Raw genomic sequence first — 16,958 nt, 5'->3', positions numbered from 1 at the left:
GTTTGTGGATAACGCGATGCGCGTGGTACGCACAAAGTATGAACGTATACACGGATTGTATGCATAGGTGTGTTAAGTTCAACTACGTATGTGCGCATAGGATCGTCCTACGCAACGAATGACGTCACTACGCTTCGCAAAATCTGCGACGCGGTTACGTAGGTATAATCAGTTCAAAGTAGATTGACAAAAGTTCGTTAAGCGCGAAATGGCGTCGTCCGATCACCAGCGAAATCGTTGGACGTATAATACCTACATGGTATGTCTACCTCGTGGATCGCACGAATCGCAGTTTGATGGTTTTTCTAAAAAAAATTTGAATCTCGTGTGATCCTTTTTCTGCGGTGAAATTTCTGTCGGATATCGGAAACGAGCCGATTATAAACCCGCGTCATTTGTCGCGACGTCAATTAGTATATACTATACATATGTGTCATATGTAGTATTTGCAAACCCATTTGAATTTTCCCAATGAATTCCGAAGCTTAGCCAATAGCTGTACGTAGTCTGAAAAAAAAAAAGGAAATATCCTGACGGGATTTCGTAGAGGGAATTAGTCACGCCAATTTCGCACGTTATTATCATTCGCGCGAATGATAATCAAACGCTACATTGCGGTCTTCGCGAGGTTTTCTCACAAAAAAAGAAGCAAAAGAATCGGTGCATTTTTAACACATTCGTTAAGAGCGAAAAATATTCATGTAAAACAGTCTCGATCGACATACGCAATTGTGGACGATTTCGGTATTGCCGATTGTTATCGATAAATTATACATATATGAAAACTCCCCATTGGAAATTGGGTTCAACAAGTTCTCGTAATGACATTCAATTAAATAGACGATAAGGGGAAGGACAGACGTAACACGGGGTCGGTAAGCACGGTGTGCACATACAGGGGAGTAGTGCGAGTAGAATTTGTGTACCATTATCCGATGACTCGATGAACCAGAAATGGAAGGAAGAAGCGATTGATATACCTGCAGTTAGTATAGAATGTGTATCGCGTACATCGCGGGAATTGTACATATCGTATCGTGTATTGGGATACACTTTATAATAGAATGTAATAACTGTGTACGTACGTACGTATACAGCTGTTTCAACCGATACACGACGTGTATATCCCAACTGCGAATAGCGATCAATAGAATAGCCAGTAACCTGGTTGGAAACTAATCAGGGAACCATTCGCCGCCATTTCCGTATGTAGTAACTATTGTTCTCTCGCTTTGGCGCATGCATACACCGTCGTACACGTGTATATATATATATATATATGTACGTATACGATACCACCCAATCTGTATCTATCTCTACCGGCTCTTTTCTTTTTTCTCCCGTATCTCCACATTTTTTTCCTATACTTCCCCCCTGGCGCGCTCTGTCTTTCCGTATCGTTCGCATGATTTTCTTTTTCACTTCTTCGTTTCATTTATTTCTCCATTATTGTACGTTATCTTTCTTTTCGTCCGAAGCGACGCACGACGACGCACGAAAACTACGCAATTACGCGTACACGATGTGTACGTACACGTGCATGCAAATACACAATTAAGAGTGACTAATGCATCCGTTCACAGTACAGCGCACCGCCACACGTATAACGTGAAACGTACACACAGATTTATATATACATATATATATAAATATATAAACGCTTATTTCGATCGCGTATACATGCTCATAAGTTGCACGGTGCATTTATCGTCGTTTGCTATCTTTTTCCATTTTACCGCAACATATAACCGCGAAACTATACCTACGTTACAACCCGGGCGCGTCCTCTATTCATTCTCTGTACCTTCGCGGAAGTCGCGACAGCTTCGCGAATCTTTCCAATTCGCATTTCATTTACTCCGTACACGTACTATACGTACACTCGCTACTTCGCGATACAGAGGTGCACTTATACACAAATAGAAACGTGAGCTTGTACGGATGTATGGTGAGTAACGTGCATGCATACACCGGTGTAGCCTAGCATTGGTTTTTTTTTGCATCTTTCTCCGTGCGCCGTGAACGTACAGGTATAGGTATTATTCGGCTACGTATAGTCAACGGCTGGCACGAAGCCGAAAGAAAATTCGGGGCATCGGGAATCAAGCGAGTTTCGCTAAAAAATGGAACGAGACGAGGCTGGAATGAAAAAAAAAAAAAATGTCGAAGAAAGAAGCAAGTGGAGTCGGGGGAGCCTAGAATCGGTGGAGAGTTGAGATCCGCGACACATTCGTCGTGGCCTTGTTTCGACATTGAAATCAGGAGCATCGGGACGTCGAAAAAGTATGGAAGAAAATGGGCTTCGTCTATCAACGATCACTGTATCTGGTCGATCGACGTATGTAACGTACGTACGAGGTACGTACCTCAACCCCTCGTCCCTCTCCCCGTCCCCTCTCTACCTTTGACGGTCTTAGTTGAGGGAACATTTAACGAACAAAAATGTCTCCTTCGATCGTCTCGTCCCTTTACAGGGGAACTTTATATACGTTATACTTGTTAGTCTCGTCATTGTCAGTGGCTTAACCTCTCACTGTAGATACACTCTCTTGTTTCTTTCATTTTTTGTTTCCTTCCGGCACAGGGCGTCACTCTCAGTCAGTTCCTTTCTCGCCCCCCTTTGCCTTTGCTTTTGCCTCTGCTTTTGCTCTTATCTCTCCTCTCTTGTTTTTATCTCTTTCTCTCTCCCTCTCCCTCCCTCTCTCTCTCTTTATTCTCCCTTTTGCAGGAGAACGCAGAGGTGGCGGCGGCAGCAGACGAGAAGGCGAACACTGTGTACGTGTATAAAACGTGTTCGCGACGCGGCGGTATAAGTTTGTACAGGCTGCAGTAAAGACGTGTAGTTGCTCGAGGGGTTACGTGTAGCTCGCGTATGTATTGGGTGGGATACAAGGTGGGCAGAGGGTAGGGTACCTAATGCCCGCAGTGGTAGCAGCGGCTCGTAGAACGCGGTCCGCGCGCGGTTCATATCCTTCGGAACTTTAGGGCGGAAGTCGCACGTCCCGAGACCGAAGCCTTAGCAGCAAACGGTCCCCCCCCCCTTCTGCCCTTATAGGGGTGTACACCGCCCTCGCTTCCTTGTTTCTCTTGTATTTTCTCCAAATATCATCGTCCTCCTCCCGCCCTTTTGGGCCTTGTTTTGCTTATCGTTTCGGAACATCTGTCGCATCTGGCTTCTCTCGGCTACCTTTAATTCGTAGGTCGCTTCGTTATAGATATTATATGTATATATACACATACGTGTACACCCATTACGTATTATACAACTTGGACGCGGTTGAAAGTATACACAATGCCGGTAAAACCAGAGAACCTTTCTTTTTCTCTTTCTCTTTCTCTTTTCATAACTTCGTTCTTCTTCTACGCTTCGCACACCTTGCGATCAGCTCTCGTCGTACGCCAACGGTGGACGCCCAAGAGCAAACAAAAGTAACCACCTTTTCAACCCCGAACGATCGGGTGCGTCCGCCGATCCGAACAGTTGAGATATTTAATTTTGTCTTTTTCAATTTTCTCATCGAGATTGACGTACGTCGGTCGAAGAGTCGGAGGGTAGATCGCCGCAAAAATAATGATTCGGTTCAGCGGGATATTTTCTCGTATGACTGAGGAGAGAATAATCTTCGCGCCGATCGACTCATGTACCTATTGTATTCGCGAAGAATTCCAAAAGAGGCGATGATAATACTTTTGTTAAGAAATAATTTCCACATTCTGATGCGCTAAAATTTAATCCCACAGACAGGTACAGCTATAATACCGACCTGTAGCTGGAAATATGTATAATACGTGCCGTTCAAAAAACGACTTTGAATAAAAACAAACAACAAAAAACAAAAAAGGAGAGAAAAAGAAAAATCCGTCTATTGGCCTCTTTGAAAAGTTATCGAACGTTGCGCAGGCCCATAAATGTCAGAAGTCTCGGTTCAAACGATATCCTGATGCGCGAGTTGGTTTTAAGTCGTAGTGTACGAGGGGTTTGAAAAGAGAAGATCGAGATGCTGACGCGTAGTTTATGGTACAGCATACAGACTATACCTATGTATAGTATAAACGCAGTTTGCGAGGCTGTGGTGCAGATCGTATGCTGGCAAAATATAAGCCGCGTAGTATCTACGTATGTACGTACTGCGTCGTAGTTTTGCAGTTCTGACACGTCACCGAAGAACTTTATACGTTACATCGGGGTTTCTAACGATTCTGGAGACGAAATTATACCACCTTACGGTGGCCGATTTGTCTGTCGTCGCTTTGAGACCTTTTATCGTTTAGAGATCGGAGATTGGAACGAAACTTTTCTACTTTTTTTTTTTTGTTTTTTTGCACGAACCGATTCACCATCAACGGTGACACCCTCTCAATGACTTTTCAAAATTTCATATTTTTATTTCTCACCGTCAAGTGTGACTTGAAACATTTCGATCCGAAAATAACATTTGTCGTTTGATAAAAATTGAACTTTTCAAATTTCATTTCAAAGTCACTCGGTAAAGTCAAACGTGTGTGGCAACATATCCCAAAGTCATAACGAAATCGGTCGCCATCGCGGTAGGTAGAACTTCGTCTTCGGAATTGCTGGAAATCCCTATTACACGTTACACATATGTGTAACGATATAGGTGCATCGACGGAAAAACCAGGATGATTTCGTTAGGGGGTAAAACTCGGGGTAAAACGAAGGAGGACGCTCCTGTAGGACTTCCCATGACGCAGCCGTGCCATGTACCGTGTTACAAATATTTGTTATAGATACATAATACGTATGGTATTACCCACTATGTGCGGGGGCTCGAAGACACACATAGACAATTTTCAATTGCGATCCAAGCTCGAAACGCGATAGCGGATACCAACATTTTTTTTTCCATGCGGAAAACTGGATAAATGAAGCTTTTTCATAGTTCCTGAGAGTGCGAAAACTCTGCACAGATATCATTTTTTTTTTTCAAAACCTCCTTTAGAAACACTTATTTCTTGAGACGCTGTGAACCTTCAAACCCCCCACATCTCCGCAGTCTGTGGAACTGAAACCTTTTTTTTTTCCTATTCGATTCGTCCTCCAACCAGCTACGATATTGGTACCAAAGAAAACATCAAAGTTCCTCATATTATAGCGCCCCTTTCAGAACCCTGTGCAGCAAGTCACAATTAAATTTCCAATTATTTCACAAACCGAGGGAGTCCCTCGTCTAAAATGGGAACACTCCGTACGTAATGTAGTCGAATTACGCCAAAGCTTGTAAAAACTTCGTCTCGATCCGGCCTCAGTCTCACCCTTGGCCCGATCCCTTACCGTTACCCTTCGGGACTCAATTCACAACCCTGTCTCTCCGGTTAAAAATTGTAAGCAGCAAGGGGAGCTGCCGGTGCACGTGATGCATTCGGAGAAGACGACGTGTATGAAGTGGTGCGCGTGCAACGAATCCACGAATGTAGGTACGTATGTGCGCCTGGGAATTACTGAAAACCCATGGCAGGGCATTCGGTTGCAGGCCCGGTGCCCTATAAAGACGGGCGCGCCGTCACGAAGCATCTGCCTGCTGCCACACAGCTGCGAAATAACCGATCTCCTTCTTTTCTTTTTACTTTTTATTCTTATTATACATATTTTTCATCCTCTTTTTCTGTTTCTTTTGTCCCTTTTCCCTTTCCCTTTACCTTCCTCACCTTCTTCCTCTTTCTACCTTTCTTCTCTCTGTTTCATCTTTCCATCTTCATACACAAACTCTGCAGCTTGTTCCGACGACCGGATCCCTTTCCTTCGTCGAGCCTTCTTTGTTCCTTAAATCCACCGGGCAGTTGGAACGAAGAGGAGCCGAGCCAAGCTGGGTGTCGCGTGTTACCTGCGCAGCTCGTGCCATCGGCAGCAGCAACAGCGGCGCGATAACCCAGAGAAGAAACCTTGTACGTTATTCCCCTCCGTTCCTCCCTCCCCTGTACACGGATACAGGGTGGTGGATCATTGAGGATTCCCGTGATCCGATCCACGGCTTCAAGGTTAACCGCGTATCCCAGCGTACTACCAACGTAGGACGTCGCTTATTCCCCCATATTGCATCAGGATTGTCCTTATTTTGGATATGTTGGAATTTTCTTTCTTTTTTTTTTTGTTGTTTCACGACAGTCCCGAATCTGTTCGGAATATAAAATATACTTTCAACCGATTCGGGAATGTCGTCGAAAAATAAATTCAAAATAAGGACTACCCTGTATATGTTTAAACGTGTATGTATACCTATACGCGCGCACACTACTCTACGACCCTGCGTCGCGTCGGTGCAGTTGGTCTTTCCCTCGTTGACCCTGGTCACGATATTATGTATGTATATTCCGCAGCGAGGATCAATTATTTGCCGCGTCACCTCATCAACAGCCGGGGCTTCCTGCAACTTGCCCCTACGTATTTCAACCGTTACGCAGTGTATCTGGCTTTCTTCTCAACTTTATGAAACAATTTTTGAACACAAACTCTCGAATATCTGTAATATTCATATAGTACATTGTACATAGGATGACAAAAATTGAGCATTATAATTTTAGAGGAAATAAAAGAGATCGAGCATGCCTCGATAATGTATAGCTATTCTTTATGTAGGAGAGGGCCAAAAAAAGAGCGACAGACAGCAGTTTCTTACAATAGGTGAAAGACATCTGTCCGAGACATCGTGGGTTCCGGATGTACATCTTTGCCGCAGTGGCGTCCCGTTCCCGAAGGGAAAGAATTAACACCCCACAAAATTAGGAATACTTCGCCGAGTCGGGAGGAGGGGGGGGGGGCAAATATTCGGACGGACGTTGCGTGGTATATACCCTATACTTTTCTATTCTCCAAATTCGTACGCTATAGCCCGTATAGAACCCCAGAGTTTGCCGAATAGAATACGAGGGGATGACACGAGGAGGGATCAGACCAAATGAGAAAAAGTTGGGAAGAGCTGGAGGAAAGAAGAGTGCGGTTTTCATTCTGGTCTTCTTAAGGACATTCTCGAGAAAATCACTTTTCTTACGATCATTTTGGAAATTCAAATTATCTAAACAGCCTCGGCCAGATGTATTAGACAAAAAAATGAGATATTTCTGCCAAAAAATCACAGATATGGGAATGAACAAAAAAACGCTTCGAAGAGGGAGAATTCAGCTTTATTCTGGCCGAAATTGAAAAAATTCGCGCACTGCCCATCGAATACTCTTTTAATTTTTTTACCGTACGCACGCTAGTTTCATATAGGGGAGGGATCTTTCCGTGGGTTGAGGAGGACTATACTCGTTGGGGTATTTCGGGCCATCCTTGCCGCTGCTAGGCGTCACTTCGCTATAGTGTATCTAACGATCATACGCTTACACTTATATCCATCTGGTCGATTTCCCGCTTTTTATTTTATTTATTTATTTTTTGTCTCGTTTCTGGTAACGGCTGAATACGCTGTACCTACATCACTCGTTCCTGACGAAGTGATGTCACGGGATCGGTGGATCCGTCTTCTCGTACATTCCAAAGAAATATAACGATGAACTTGCAACACTTGATAATTTCGGTAGAACACTCTGACGAGAATTTGAACCGATAACCGATGACTGCAGAAGCGACACTTCTAGCGTACACAAGTTCAGATATTATGAACCATATAGCAGGATAAGGAAAGTGTACGTGGGCGCGTAAATTTCACGTAGGCGTTACAGCGAACGCGGGGGTGTTACGCGCCCGCGTCAAAAGGTTACGCGGGAGCGTTAGAGGTGAAACAGTACGAACAGTACCTACGCTGTTAGCGGTGAATCGAGGTGGGCGGAGGGAGATTTTATATCGATGAAATACACCCCGTGCTACGACACGAGTATGTTCATTACAAACTAATATCCTACCGCACCTGCTACATATGCCGTGGTGCATCGACGTTGATTCGCTGCCGTTAGATTAGTCGTACAGCACGCGTACATGAATTTTACTGAATTTCTTTTCGTTTCGTTTGGACTCGGAAAAATGCCATTTGAAATTTCAGCTCCCCTCTCATCGCACTTTTAGCGCGACATATAGGAGATACGTTATTTCTCGCTTTCGAATTTTGTTATACTGGCCAACAAGTTGATGTACAGAGTTGACGAAGACATATTTTTTGCAGAGTACGCTCTACGAAAAAGATCATCTCTTATGATCAAAGTTTAATTTATATGCCTAACCCTGAACTTTAGGATTTCCTTGACCGAAAAAATTGACTCTTTGACGATCAGGAATCGCTGTAGAAAAATTATTTTCCAGCCAAAGGAGCCGATGATCCTGCGTACGTATTATAAATTGGCTTCGCGCGCTTCGAATCAGGGCGATTTTGATCAAATCTTGAAGAGCTAAACCTTCCGAATCATTTCGATATAAGTACAGATATAAATGTGTAACAAATGTATATGCAAACATATATACCCGTCTACATGCCTATGTACGAATCGGTATGTAATAATAGAATAAGCAGAGCGTGGAGCGGGTCTCCTTCCGTAAGGCTCGAAAACGTCGTAAAACCGTTATATTCTTGGGTCAGGAATGTCCTGGCGCATTTTATAGTTATATATATATATATATAGGTATGTTATATATATACACATGTATAAGGTGGGTATCTATATGTACGCGAAACGGTGGGATGTTACGTCGAATACGAGCGGTAAATGTTGAGGTTTTCATTGAGCCCAGACTTCATCCTCCAAACGCTCAACGGTTTTTCAAACGAAGTATTATACTTAGGCATATATATATACATAGATAATTCCATGTGCGAAATCAGCCACTATTAAACCCGACCCCTTTTGATTTTGTTGAATCTTTTTTATTTTCTTCTACTTCACTGTAAAGATGTTTTTGAGAAGTTTTCATTATTAGCGAATATTAGCTGATTCGAATAGATTCCGGTCTGAGTTCGCTGTCTAAACGCCTGCAAGCTTATAGCCGAAATCCAACATTATTTCAGGGTTTTCTATGGTATTCTTGAATATTTTTATCTCAGGAAATGTTGATTGAATTATCGCCAATTTATCAACCCGCAAAGTGAAAAATCAAGGATATATCAATGGGAAAAATTCGTAGCTCAATTTACTCGACGAATTCGTATTGCTGAGGTGAAAATACGTAAGAAAAGTGCCCTACAATTGATTTTTAAAATACTTCATTTTTGGCCGAAAAATCAACATTTTTTTTTATTCGGATTGAAAGGCTATTTGTCCGTATTTTGATCTCAGAAATCCGAATTCGCATGTTAAATTGATCTCTTAATAAGATTGATCGAGTTATCAGCAAATTTTCGCTGTTTGGAACAGAAAGATTGAGATGTCTGGATGACGAAAAATCGTAGATTGATAAAAAAAATATTGGTGTGAAATATAATGACATGAAATCAAAAAAAAAAAATTACGGGATGAAAATTTAAACGACGAATGAAGTCGAGTGCGCGTGCAATGCCAGTACCTATACAAAATCGCTGTAAGTTTCGTCGCAGCTTCAACAAGTGCGACGCAATACGCAGGCCGTACAGTGGTTCTCAATCGGTCGTGGTGAGTGAAAGTGCGCGCAATCTTCTAGCGCGCGCGCGAGTTTATTCAATCTACGTCTCGTTTTATTAACTACAATAATAGATACACGTACAGCAGTGCGCGTCAACGATATCTGCGAAACGTCGAAAAAAATAAGAATACGTGTCGTAGAAGTTCAATCATTAGGTTTATTTCTTATATACTATCCACATCAAATATACGTCTCTGGAACGATCAATGAATCATCAAATAATCGCGAAAACTTCAGGACTTGGGATTTTCGTTTCAGTTTTCGTGCAAACTATGAGTGAGGCCCTATGTTCCCATTTTTTTTTTTCTTTTTTTTTTCTACATTTTGGGCTCAGTAGTCTGGTATAGAATTGGGGGAGGGAGGGCTCGATTTTCTTATATATTTTCTCCTATGCGATGTTTCAAACTATTCATACATGCGTTTCAAAATATGAAGAGAAAAAAAAACATATTTTTCTGATCCAACGAGCCCTTTCGTTCAATATACGTCACGTATAAACGTTTAATTTTTAACATCACATCGTCCGCAACTGCAGTACATAAAAACTGAAGTAAAAACTTGTCCAGCGGCGAACAGAAGTGATCGCGTGATTTTGCATAGAATCCTGAACAAAAAAAGTTAGTTACCCTTTCCTCGGCAAGTAAACGAATTATAGACCGAGTCAGCGTATATATATTATATACATGCATATATACATCCTACTCGCGAAAAAAAAATCCAATTTGCGGCTACTTGTGGGTCGTGAAACAGGTACACCTTGCATATGCACCGTACACGTAAGTATTGTATACAATGTACACCCGTTCGGGTCGATTGCGAATCGCTTCGCGGCCAAGCTCCTTTGGACAACTCCTCGTGTACAGCTGGGCCAGCTAAACGAAAAAGTTGTCCAAACACGCTCGAGACACACGCGCCCCAATACTATCGTAGATGCAGAATATACCTGCGTTTGCGTGTGTTTGTGTTTGTGTGTGTGACACCGACGTTGCATACGTGTGTACAGGACGGTGGCGGTTACCACCACCGTTACGTTCGATACGTGCTTTATCTAAGTTGGATATTTTAACAGCGGCACCAGGAAAGCCGGAAAGTTCAACAGTTTTGGCATGCCCGTGGCAAAAGTAGTGTATGCTCCTTCTATACCGGTAATACCGCAGAGCAGAATGAATCGCGTATAGACACATTCGTATGCACGATACGGAGTGCATATATGATACTTTCTGCAGTGTATGAACAAATCCTGACATCCTGCACATCCCCTACTAGACTAGCGCTACTAAATGGTATTGTGTGTATCAGCCATTCCATTTCAACTCGCGCTACCGTACCAGGTTTGACCGGACTTTTTCCTTTTCTGTTCCCTTATCCTCCAAATTTTTCAGGTCACGTGAATGAGAAAAATTTGCATCAGTTTTCAGTTCCGCGTTCAAAGAGAGGGATACACGCCTGATCATGTTCGGTATTTTTCATTGGACTCGTAGATCAAGAGCCTCTGCACCAACGGTGAGGTTTTTTTTTTTTTTTAAATTTGTCATTTTCTTTTTCATTGAATTTTTTTTTGAAATTTTCAACTGAAACCTGAGTCAGAGTAGCCTGAGCTTTCGAAGATAACGAGCACACGACACATGTGTGTGTCACATACAACGTGTGCAAAGTGCAGATAATAGATGGTATGACGTACATATGTGTGTACAAAACTGATTTTGAACTCTAATAAAGCGATATCGGTTTTTTGTTTTGTGTATCGTACATCCCCTCGCCCTTTCGCTACGTAATAATAAGATACTTGTTCGGAATCACGAACGACTCCATAATCTGATATATTCGTGAAACGTGGTAAGGGCGAGATGGATATCAAAGAGAGGCTAAATGCTCGTTAGTATTTGGGGCAGGTTAAGTGAGGGTGATAAATAATTAAATACGTTCGTGTACGTCTATATATACAGAGAGAGAGAGATATGCGTACACCTGTACGTTTCGCTGTAACTTTATAATATGTATACCTATATATGTTTGCGTTGAATTTTGTACTCACCGGCCAAAAGCATGTCGATTTTGTGTTTTAATAGGCAATCCAAAAATACATTAAACATGTAATACTTTATAAATCTCTTTCATATATAAATATATAGTATATACACACGCGTGTATTTAAAACCCGATGTTATAATTACATTGATCCTTCTTTAATTGTCAATCGCGATTTATTGTACATATACTTATTTGTATATGGGTATAAATTATACACGTGCCCCCGAACCGAATTTTCAGGGTCCCTTGTATTGCAGTAGTAGGGTGTTATATCAACACGTCACGAAATGCAGTTTAAAAAAATATATTACCCATATAATATCGATTGATATATATGTATTTTTATATATATATATATATATATTCTTATTAAGTAGATGCACACATCTAGTTGTATATGGAAATATTATTATGTACTCGTTTATTTGCTTGTGCAATTAATTGTCTTTTTTTTTCTTCTTCTTTTTCTTCTTATATAATATTGATGCACTTTTTGAGTGGCTTGCAGCATGCACCGTATTATTACGATATTTGTTGACTCGCTCGCAAACAAAAATCACCAAAAACCTTTCATTTGGGATTTTCGATATGTACACTTGTAGCTGGTTCAGTTTGTTTAATTGTTAATTGCAGTAATAGGGAACTGCCCGGAAGAACCGTTTGTGTGCTTTCCGATTATTTGTTCACTCCGATTCTCTTGACTCCGATGCAGGTTTTTTTGTTCTAATTATTTTCGTTTTTCCTCAGTTTTTACGTAATTCGAATATCTTCAACACGTCTGACGGACGTACACAAAAATTTTCCTCGTTACTTTAACAAATTTCACTCATCAGGTACGTTTAATCCTTATACGTAGGCCACAAAATTTTTAATTGCTTTATATCCAATTATTTTAGTCACAGATAAACGTAGAACCTAATTAATATTACCGTTAATTTTGTTTTTTACAATGAAACTTCACCGCGCACACAGTTTGAACAATCTTGAATATCTAAGTAAGTGCAGTAACAAATGTACGATCGTGACGCATATCATTACTGTTATTATTAAGGTTTTTGTTACTGTCGTTATTGTTCTAACGTTACTATTATGCTCGACAATCAATTGAACTCAAACTGAAGATCCGTACAAGAACGTGATTAACGTGAAACACGTTAAACGAGAATAAGAAAAAATAAATAATTCCATTCTCAACTCGCGACGTCCAGTTATCACTGTGAATTATTTTATCACCGTTACCACACCGGCGAAATTTGTATTTCCGTTTCGTCGGGGATTTGTTTGAAAATAATCAAATGTTAGTTTCGCGAAACGGTGTGTGGTTTTTTGTCGAAACAAGTATTCCACAGGAAAAAGTGGATACGTGGTACAGGAAACGAGGGGGTTGAAAAATCAAAACAAAGTTTAGACAAATTGCGAGTTGATACAATCCGAAGGAGGGGAACTCGAGAAATAGTTACGATTGAATTTCAAGTTTTAAAACTCGTCTGATCCTCTTTCGTAATTTGCAAGAAAACGGGAAAGCCGGCTTTGCCACGGACGACATGCTCTCTTCGCAACGTCACGCGTAACCGAATGACGCAAATCATTAGGGGTGGTAAAAAAGAACGTGCGAGTAAAACAAAAATGAAAACAGAACGGAAAAGAAGTGGACTTTTCAAACGGCCATCCCCGTAGTGAAAACACGAAGATTTATTACACGCGTTCCCGACAACTCCTCCATTTCCGGATACCCTCTCGCGCGATTCTTTCTTACCCAACGATCGCACTGGTGTCAATTACTGTTTAACTCTGCAGAAAAGCTCAGAGCCCACGATCAAGCAGGAACACCGGAGCGATTCCGTATGTCGGTGTGTTGTCTCGAACACTGCGTAGTAGACGGGTGGGGAACACGATTTACCATACAAGAGTGGGGATGATAGGTATATGTATACATAAAGGTGGTACGTAAAGTTGCTCCCTCTGTGTTGGGAATATACCGAGGAATATACTCTTCGAGTACCCCCGGGTATACGAGTCAATGTGGTCTCTTCCTCGTACACATACTGGGGGTAGGGGTACGTTGTAACAATGTCTGTGCACGTCGGCGGGTACCTTATACATTGAAAATATGGAGTAAAATGGTGCGCGCGCATTGGATTCAGGGGCGTATGTTTCGGAAATTTTTTGTACCGGTAGGACACCCTGCTAGGATTATTGTTTAGGAAATTATTTCACCCTACCGTACCGAACGCCGTTGCGGTGTAATGGTGTAATTTGGAAAAGAGAAAAGCAAAGACAAGAACGTCGATGGGTCGAAAATTTTGTAAAATTCATTCGTACGCGGCGCAGTTCTGATAAGATTATACCGTACGATGTTATACGCATTTATTGAAACAATTAAATCTCGCAGGATAAGACGCCAGAGGATTTTCATCTTCTTCGTATGTCTCTACGATAAACTTTCCGCCCTTCGGGGTGTATGCTAATCGTTGTCGTGGCCAAATGCACGCTAAAATTACTACGAGGGGTGGTGCCGAGACTCCAAAGAAGGGTGAGGCAAATCACTGGTATATATATACATAGCGGACGTGTTGCTGTACCGCAAATTGAGGGTATTAATCACAGGGTTAAACAGGTGTTCATTGCATTATGGAACCGAATCGGATATCAGATTGCTTACGATCCCTATGCAAGAAAGAAAAATAAATAAAAAAGAGACACAGCCGTTGCTGTATTCCAAACCGTGAGAAGGATAAAATGAATATTGGCCTTGAAAATTGATTATGAAATACACTTACGGATTCGCGTCGATCGCTTGGGCGCGAGATCGTGACGTTATGACGCAAGAAGATCCCTAGGAAAGGATAAATTAATAAATAAATAGAGGTATCCGATACGCCGTGGACAGACATACCCGCTGGTACAGAGAAAGAGAGAGAGAGAGAGAGAGAGAGAGAGAGAGAGAGGGAGAGAGAGAGAGGGAGAGAGGAGAGAGAGACTCGCAAACGGAGTACGACGTCTACGTCGTGGCGTCGCGACGCGTGCGTCACCAGCTTGGGTTCGGGCTGAAAAGGCGCGACGTCGCCCCCCGTCGCAATCTGCTGCCTCGATGATTCCACTCACGGTTACGGTGGTGTGTCCACGGCCCGTAGAAAACGACGATGGCACGTAGCTAAAGCTGTTTACGAGACATTTCCGTTCTCCGCATTTTTCACGCTCTCCAAAACTCCTCTATATACACGTACGGTTTCGACTGTACTCTCTTCTTCTGAGGCGCCTCACTGCAGTTTTCAAAGTTTATCAAGGCGTTTTAATTTCGGACCCAAATTACTGACTAAACTTTCAATTAACGTACCCAGCGTGGAGACAAGGAAAAATGAACGAGACGTCTCGGGAATCTGATCACTTTTTTATCAACGTACCTGCGCTGCACCGCGTTTTACCTACACGGGGTTGCCACGAGCTACGCATATTAAATTTTTACGCAGTTCTATCAATTCCAGTGACGTTTTGCATTCGAGTTTATAATTATTCAGCAAAAAAACAAGCTTGGGGGGGGGGGGGGGGGGACAGGCCACGCTACTGCACATGCATCGTACGCGGTTACTCGCACCGCTGTTCAGGGCTGATTACGGAAATTACTTTGTAACAGTTCACTCGAGAATTCGACGACTAACGGACTCTTGTTTCATTCAACTATTTATTTATGTATACTATTAAAGATGCGAAGTGCGATGTTCGTGGCTGTTTCAATCAACCCTTTCTATTTCAGCTGAAAAACGATGCTCTAGATTCCTAAAAGCTTCATGAATCAAAAAAATTCCTAAACATTCGTCAGAAAATTCTGGTAAAAAAGTGCAATGTATGACATACAATGCAGCGTGCAGTATAATTAAGTTATCGATAAGAATAATCGATAATTCGTAACGAACTTTCAGACACATATAGAAATCGTCGATCCACGAAAGATACTGCAATATATAAGCGCAATTTTTCTCTTCGAATTAACCGATTTTCACGGAAGAAATGCAATAATCGATTTACCGCATACGAATAAAGAATCGCCTGCTTTTTGATTATCGAAATTCGATTTTATTCTTAGGGGGCTGTTTTTTCCATCTTCCCTTCTCCATGTAGCGCCGAATTATTGTTGCTCCGATAACTCTAAAAAGTCGTTATTATACGTCTGCCTCGCTATTTTCTCCCCAATTACCTTATACCTATAATACGAGTCCAATTTTCCAGCGTTATATCTTCAGATATCCTCTTTACTTTTTCCTTTCCCATTCTCGGTCTTATACTTATGTGTATAACCGTTAGATATGAGATTTCGCTAGCTCTGTTTAAAACGTAGAAAGAAATTGTGCGGACCAGTGCAGGTTTTATTCCAATGCAAAAATATCATACCTCGCACATGTGTATGATATCATGGACGCAGTACCAATTGCCTAAGAATCCTGCTTCGACTGTCAAATCGACGATCGTGGATCGCGCATTCCTGAGATAAATGTTTTCGACATTGATAACGGATTTGGGATTTCGAAAAGAGCGGATTCACGGCCAATCCCAACGTACATACGTACGCTGTCCACTTTTTTCATCCATTTTAGATGCTGATCGATTGACTCTGCACTGCAGATTTATATCCCGCGATATGTAATAAGTTATACAAAATTTCTTTCGTTTATATATCCATTATCTGTTACTGAAGTTATGCAAGTGGAAATACGAGAAGGTACAGTCGATAAATGAATTGATTTCATTCATTCGCGTATACCACCATTAATAATAATCTAGCCACACAACAATTTCTTCGCGAATAAGAGAGAATGAGAAACAGATATTTCTTTGTCAAATTATCGCCATAGCGAAATCTTTATAATATCTGTATACGTACGTACCTATACACGTATAACATACAAGTCTCTCTGATATAACGCGGATAAAATAAATTGCGGTAATACGCCGGAATGATTATTATATTTTTTTTACATATGAAAAATAATTTCCCTGCAGAGTTTCTTTTAGTATGAATGGGACAAAAAAACTGCATAAATCAGAATGACCGCTCGCGCAAACAACTACGTCTGTAAGTTCTACCTATCATATAATACGGGAATGTACGTTATAATATGTTGTTATCTACGTAGTTTCACTGACGACGGTTATACGCGTATGCGGTATCCTCGTCTTCCAACAACGAGCCAAAGAGTGTCATTGCATTCTTGCTTATTATTTTCTTTCATTCTTATTTTTTTCATCGGCGAAGAGATGACGATCCCTGACGCATACGAAAACTTCTCCGCTCATCGGGATATATATTTAAATATTAAAATAGGAATCATATAATGTTGCAGCTGCTGCGCACTATACGACTCGGCAGTATCGCAAAATAATAGCT

General features: G+C 41.5%; 1 protein-coding gene across 1 annotated transcript in view; it reads right to left on the bottom strand.

Annotated features, from left to right (window-relative positions):
- LOC105685030 overlaps positions 1-16,958 on the bottom strand; it is a 56,965-nt gene that overhangs the window by 33,353 nt on the left and 6,654 nt on the right. The gene's annotated exons all lie outside the window — the stretch shown is intronic.

This window comes from Athalia rosae, chromosome 1 (genome assembly GCF_917208135.1).
Source record: "Athalia rosae chromosome 1, iyAthRosa1.1, whole genome shotgun sequence".
In the NCBI taxonomy this organism is placed as follows: Eukaryota; Metazoa; Arthropoda; class Insecta; order Hymenoptera; family Athaliidae; genus Athalia; species Athalia rosae.
This window is presented reverse-complemented; position numbering and strand designations above follow the sequence as displayed.